Source organism: Anopheles gambiae, chromosome 2, assembly GCF_943734735.2.
Source record: "Anopheles gambiae chromosome 2, idAnoGambNW_F1_1, whole genome shotgun sequence".
Lineage (NCBI taxonomy): Eukaryota > Metazoa > Arthropoda > Insecta > Diptera > Culicidae > Anopheles > Anopheles gambiae.
In genome coordinates, this window is record NC_064601.1 from 21,429,807 (window position 1) to 21,435,611 (window position 5,805).

Here is a 5,805-nt window from a genome sequence, read left to right on the forward strand (position 1 = left end):
AATAAAATGACAAACATTATCCCTGTTGGAAAGAGTTTCCAATCTTTTCGGCTTTTCATCACCAACATTGGTTCGAATTGTCATGAGCTGAATCATTAATCTCGATTCTTACTTTTACTAGGTTTAAAATAACATTCATTTATAATCAAATACAACAATTATTGTAAAGTTCATTCATTTCACGTATAATTTTAACACATTATTAACCCTACAAAATTGACAAAAACTCTTTTGTCTGGTAGGTAGACTTTTGTCTAGTAGCCCTTTGTTTAAAGATCTGCTGATTAACGTTTGTATTTTTATATAATTAATAACATGATTCAAAAGGTCTAAAATCCTGAACACACGACATTTATAGAAACAAAATGTATCAAAACACGTAGCATAACATACAAATTTCAGTTCTTATAAGTCTTGAGATTTAAAAAGGTAAAAAAAAATCAGAAATTTTGCGTGATGCTTAATTTTAAACCATGGAGACGATTTGCAGTTTCGCATCTTTCCCTCCCTACCACATGTGTGTATGTGCTGCCTCGCAAAATAAAAACCACCACAATAAATGAGCTGAGTGCCCGGTGCTTCCCTGGGCGATTTATTGCCTTCTTTTGGTTTCGCTCAATAAAACTGTGCAATGTGCTGTTTTAAGAGAAAATTTATTTGATTTTCCTCTCCCGTCGGCACGTTGGGACACGTGGTGCTGCACATCGTGCTTACGCGCCCTTGGCTTGCAACCCCAACCCAACCTGCATGCATTACGCACTTCGCATAGATTGATTGGCCATTGTGTGTATGTGCCGCCGCCGCCGCCAGTGTAGGAATGAATTTTATATTTTTATTTCCCGCAATAATAAGGGGTGCCGAGGAGGGTTTCCAGCGCCCCCCCCCGAAAACACATACAATGTATGAAATTTATTTGGCTAAATAACTCACACCCTCCTCTGGCGCACAGTTTTCTTTCAGGGGTTGTCGTGAAAAATTGTTACCCAAAAGAAAAACAGAAAAAAAAAACAAGTTAAACCATGCCACCTTGCGAAGAAAATGGGCTTCAGGTTGCACGATTTTGGGATTTCAGGGCGGCGTGTTGCAAACTCACTTTTTGGCAGATTTCTGCTGTACCGGGGCTGAGGCTATCCCTTCCGCATAGCCGCAGTCAGTCAATTCATCTTTTCAGCACTTTTCGCTCAACTCGCTTGATCAGGCTACTTCGATTGTCCCGAGCCGTCGTGGCCGAGGGCGGTACGTTCTCCACCGTGCTCTCGTTTACCAGTACCAGCGCAGGCACACAAAAACACCGTCCGTCCGTCTCTGCCTCAAAAGGTGCCCCAGTTTCAGGTGCGCTAAACATACACTCTTCACACTTTACAAAAAGGAACCGCGCGGCCGACGTCAAATATCCGCACACACACACACACACACAAGAGCTCCCCTCAGGGGGGAGAGCGAAAACGAAGCGCGAAGAGAACGGTGTCGGTTGCCGACACTTCACCACCGCCGAAAAACCGAAAATTAAAGCTTTTAAAAACTCTCGGTCAGTTTGTTTTACGACTTACAGCCGAACATCGCCTCCCTCCCCTTCGGCCCTGTCACGCACCTTTCGTCCTGGTGTCCTTTCCTCTCCTCTCACTGATGTGGCCTGGCCAAGAACGAACACACCGAAACCGTGCACGAACCGCCGTACACCTTTAAAACACGCAACAGTAATCATCATCGCGCAGGTTTTTCGGGAACTCGCCGCCAACTAACTAAATGGTTCGCGCAGCATCATCGCTGTCTCCTCCTGTCCCGAAACCAAAGCTTCCCTCCCCGTTTGCCTCCCTTTCGGCTCCACCGGTCGAACCATTCTCTCTTTGGCCGTTCCCTTTTTTGCCACCCTTTCTACCCCGGGGTGATCATAGGCTTCGGTTCTAATTTAAATTTTCGATTTTCCTCCCTTGATCTTTGAGTGTGAAACCTTAAAGCGGTGGGTGCGCGTAAGGATTGCGGCGGCACCGAAGACCGGCAGGACCAAAGATCAAAACAACGGCACCTACAAGGCCCGGGCATGTTTAGGGAAATCGAACCCGAGGCCCCGGTGCTCCGAAAGCTCTCGTCGAAATGAATAATTGCCCCGCGGACACAGCGGTGGAGCGCTCCAGAAGGAAACCTAGAATATACACAGACAAACGCACACCGTTCGGCAAACACCAAAGGCTGCTCGGGTTGTGTATGTGTCCCCGTTTCTAACGGCCCGGTGGATCGTGTATGATTTGTGGGATCATGTTGGAGGTGGAGAGAAGCGTTGGTCGCTCGAAGGCATCAACGGGGCACACGTGAACGGGGCCACAATCGAAGGGTCCGTCCTAATCGAGCCGTCCCGATTTCACTATTCAAACAAAATCAAATTATGACCCGGTGTAGGCATTTGTATCTGTGTGTGTGTGTGCGTGATGCTGAGCGCTCACACGTCATTTCTTATGGTCGGCGGCGGCGGCTTCAAATCCAATTTATCAAACGAACGAGAAAACGATTGCTAATTAAAGGGTCGGCGCGGTATAATTTGGCTTTTTAATATTTTATTTGTTTGTTTCTAGTGTTATAATTTGTTTTCCGTCCGGCGACGGGTTATGATGGGGTGTTGTGGCGTTTTTTTTGATTTTGGATTGGAATTTGGATTCGTTTGTAAAAGCAAACTCGGTACTTGAAACATGCCTGCGAGCGAGGATGGAAAGAAGCGGGGGTCGTTAAGGGGTCGCTCTGGTATGTGGAAAAACTAACTTTACGGGTTAATAATGATCAGAAATCGGAGATCTTCAAACCTTATGATGCTGCATGAGCAGTCTTGCCTCAAAATAACGTTGTTGAGCAACAATTTGGCGTTAAGCAATGATTGGAGCCAGTACGAATGGGGAAACTATATTTTTGGTTATATTGTAAAATTTATTTCACCCCAAGTTGATTTGTGAATAGCTTCACTTCACAAGTGTCTCCGTAATCCGTTTCCGTAATATGGAATGATAATCAAGTAGAAAAAAGGACATCAGGAGCTATCTATTCTACAAGAATGTATGCTATTCTATTGGGCAATTAAAGTATATGTTGATTGGTGCTTTTAGCTGAACATTCCAACAAGTTTTTTAATGAACAGAGGTGACCCCCGAGATACGATTGTATTTGGGACCGAAAAAATGTCCCTAAACTAGGCGTAAATCGAATGTCAAATATCTGTCAATATAAAGTTTATAACCGAAGATGATGAGACGGAATCAATGATATCGTGTATTTTATTTTAAACAGTGTTCGATAATGTATTTTAACTCCAAAAGCCGTTTTTTTATTCAGCAGGAACGGTCCGAAAAGGCCGTATTTATTAAAAACCCTTTTACACGACATAAATATATTGAGGAATCTTTATAAATGTGTATGTAAAGGCTATCAGAAACAAATTGAAAATATACATCAATTTATTCTAAATGATAGCTTTTAACTGTCAAAATCGTCGTTACTGGAGAGGGTCGTAACTCGAAGGTCGCCTGTATATCCAAAAAATCCAAACTTCTTCATCATATTAGCTCCATTTGCAGCTTTACTTTTAGCCAGTAAGGTAACATTGTAGTCTTCTTCTTCTTCTAATTGGTGTCACGTCCTGCACGGACATGCCGGCCTTACAGGCTTTCGAGACTTAATTCATTACCACGCAGCCGGATACGACGATCCCGGTGACGACTGTACCACGGGACCGCCCCTACAATCTTACATCTCAGTCTAGATTTGAAATCAGCCAATGTCCATTTTCAGCAGCTTCCTCTAATATTTACTTTCATAAGTTTTGTGCAGAAATATATCATTTATAGATTTCAATCAATACTTACCTCATAAATATAAGTACTCTCTGGTATAGAGTATAGTATGAGAATTATGAAATTGTTCCTTAAGTTTCAGTTTTATCCACCATCTTACTTACATCATCTTACTCCCATGCACTTTGACGTGATGTTTTCATGCTGGGAGTAAGGCTAGTTTTACGATCCTCCCACATTGAAACATTTAACATTTAAGTTGTTATTCTTAGCACCTGCTACACACCTCCTACACACTTTAAATAGTTGCAAAACCAATCACGCCAGGCGTATTTATGGTCTTCCCAAAATAGAAAATCGAAAATAACTCTGCCACGATGCTGCATGACCGTGACCTACCACCGTCCGGGCGATGGTGATTGATTAAAATTCCCATCAACCCATCAACCCAGTCAGTGATAATAATAGTTGCATTGCGTGTTTAAGCTCTTGTGAAACACCTACCTGTCACTCTCATCGCACCCCTCTGTTCCGCCCTGGGAATCTTCAGCTTATTTACATATCACCGTGCGGGGAATCGCATCAACGGTGATGCTCCCGCTCCTGGTGCGAAACATTACAATTAGCTAATCGACAGACATTATCCAGCAGTGTGGGGTAGGCAAAGCGCGCTGGCTCTTTCGTTTAAACATTGTACTTTCGCCATCCGGGGGCCCGATTCTGAATCCGGTTTCAATGTCACCGGTTCCGGGGGGAGGGGGGAGTGTTCCAATGACGGCGCTTAATCCTTGCGAAACGAGGCAGTACACAGCAGCGCTTAAGCCGCCGGTGGACCGATGTCCGTTCTGCAGCGCATTTAGCTTGTCCCCTCGCGATCCTCGTGGCCGTGGGTAATAGCGAGTAATGATCGGGTGCTGCGACCGATGGGAAAATAAACCGTCTCATTAAGGTACACCCAGGCGTCGTCTATCGGCAGGGGGAGGGCGCACACCACAGAATAGGAAGACAGAATACAAAAGCACTGGATCAAGGGGTTGGGGAGGGGGGGGAGTCCATTTATGCTCAGTGCTGCAGCGATGCAACGATCTCCAGACTTCGCCGTTCCTTTTCTTCCGCACTTCCGCCCGTCGGTGGAACGGCGCGGGCACACACCGTTTTTCCGATGCGTTTTCGGTAGACTTAAGTGTTTAATGATAACGCTGCTAATGCGTCGTAATGAATGATCATGAGCGTGTGTGTGTGTGTGTGTAGCGGTTGTTGTTGTAATGCATATTTTTTGCACGTCGTCTGCGCCGCGCCTAATTGGTTGTCGTTTTCAGGGAGATCTATTTAAAGCGCCCATAATTAGCGTGGCTTGATAAACATTTTCCCATCAGTCAGCCGGAGCACCGTGGAAAGCTCGCTGTGTGCGGTTGGCTGTAGCCTTTTCACTGCGTTAGAATCATCCGCCACCGCCCCAAGGGTGGCCTCGTTTTGTGGAAAGTGATCGTAGCTGCAGATCGCACCCATACATTTTTCATTTTGTCAATGAGAAACACAAAGTTAAGCCCACAAGAACCACAACACATACACAGTACTCGCGCTACAGTAATCGTGCCAGGATCGCGGCCAAACATTCCTTCTGCGGGCCTGGAAGAAACTGGACACTGGACGGGAGAAAGGAACATTTTCTCAGCTTCCTTTTTTATTTTTGCTGGCCACTTTTCCCACATCGCGGCAAAGGAAGCCGCTCAGAAATCGATTCTGTGCCGATCGCTGATACCACCGAACCTCCCCGGAACTGCCCCGACCGTGTGTGAGAGACCATGAAACTCCCCTTGGATGGATGCAAAACGAACGGAGCAGCAGGCCCTTGCTCCTGTCGACAGAAGGCGGCAGAAGGGGGTCGTAGGCCTCGGGCGAGAAGAAACAAACCGCAAAGAAGAAGCGACAAACCAGAAGAAAAAAAACACACGGACAGCCGAAGGATGTGAGTGTGAGTCTTGTTATTAGCCGCGGCAAATTGGCAATCGGCAACTTTACAAGCCGC